Source organism: Trachymyrmex cornetzi, unplaced genomic scaffold (assembly GCF_001594075.2).
Source record: "Trachymyrmex cornetzi isolate Tcor2-1 unplaced genomic scaffold, Tcor1.1 scaffold344, whole genome shotgun sequence".
Lineage (NCBI taxonomy): Eukaryota > Metazoa > Arthropoda > Insecta > Hymenoptera > Formicidae > Trachymyrmex > Trachymyrmex cornetzi.
This window is the reverse complement of record NW_017298153.1, coordinates 72,747-74,348: the sequence shown is the minus strand read 5'-3', so window position 1 is coordinate 74,348 and position 1,602 is coordinate 72,747. Positions and strand designations below refer to the sequence as shown.

At 37.0% G+C, this 1,602-nt stretch overlaps 1 pseudogene; it reads right to left on the bottom strand.

Annotated features, from left to right (window-relative positions):
• Positions 1-875: 875 nt before the first annotated feature.
• Positions 876-1,252, bottom strand: LOC108763171 (uncharacterized; annotated as a pseudogene).
• Between the last annotated feature and the right edge of the window lie 350 nt (positions 1,253-1,602).

The window sequence follows — 1,602 nt, the reverse complement described above, 5'->3', positions numbered from 1 at the left end:
AAGATTTTGGAGACTGCAGTCACGTACAAGACAACAAAAAAACATCACAAAAAAAGGAAATATTGCCATAAACAAAAAACAATACAAAAAACAAACAGTTATAGAACGAAAAGTGTTACAAAGGGTATATGCTCCAACCGTTTTTCGACCAAGATATAGCGTAATGTAATTTTTCTATAGAAACAATATTTATTAATTATTTTAAATACCTAAATACAATCAAGTTTCGTAATTATTGAGAGTAGGTATAGTAGGCGAGTTCTAACTCTATGTGGTTAGAGCGCGGAGAAGGTCCCCCGGTCGCTGCTGCGATCCCGCGACCACCCCAAAAATGCATTGCGGACCGCCGCCACCGCTGCCGCCATCACCCGCCCATAAAAGTACGAGAACCTCTTTTTCCTTTTGTCTTTTTATAACTTAGATTTCACAAAACGCTGTATTCTTTTCTTTTTCTTTTACTAGGGCAAAGGATATGACGGATGGGTAGTAAAATAAAGTACATATATATATATAGTGATGCGAACGAATTTATTTTTATCCATTTTATTACACCGATTTTTCGTACGTATTAAAAAACTAAAGCTAAGTATAGTTCACAATCGACGAGCTGATGTCCATTGAAGATGTCGCTATCGCGTATAGCGTTCTTGGACCCGATATTGGAGAATCGCGTATATTTGGCACCGACCGTATCAACGAGTCGGACTAATCATTCGAACGTTACATCGATATATCCATCAAATTTAAACATACGGTGTAGCGTCGTTTCGGTCATCATTATGCGTACGGATGAAGAATCGAGACGTACGAGCGTAGCATTGTTCAGCAGCGTGCAAACTCTGATGGTTAGCGGTCCAACGCTAAAATTGTCCTTGTATTCGTTCCGCAGCATCTTGTAAATATTCCATCGCTGCTCGTAGAGATCCTTCCATGTTTCGAGAGACAGCGACAGTTCGTGTCCGCGATGATCTGCCAGGGCGATCTCCACGTAACTCGGTGGACCAAGATAGATTCCAATTTCCAAATACTTGCAGCCTGTATTCGTCAGGTCGTAATGTCTGTTCAGTAAGCGCACCGCGCGACGCTCCATACTGTGTATATACATAATGTTGAAAAAAAAAAACGTTATTTATTGTAAAACGTTGAAACTTACACGTTATATTCCTTCTTCACGTCGTTCGATGCGCTGCTCTCTTTGGCGAAGTACATTTTCAACCGTTCGTACAAGCGGGTATGGCAAGACTGATCGCATTCTCGTAAATTATGACGTATATGGTAATTTAAGAAAGTGTCTGCAATGCAGTAGAAAGCGTGTATATGTATACTTGAATTTAAAAGATAATGATTTATTTTTATGGTAGTGTGTGTGTGTTTTTTCATTATTAAAAACATACAATATAAAAATGAGTAAAGGACTCTTATAATTCAAACATAAAACAACATGTAAAGAACAATTAATTAGAAATATACAATATAAAAATGAGTAAAAGACTTATAAATCAAACATAAAACAATAATCTTTGATCTATTGTATAAAACAATAAGTAAAGAACAATTAATGCCCATTTCCACCAATGTGAATTAACTTTAATCTCGGTTCAA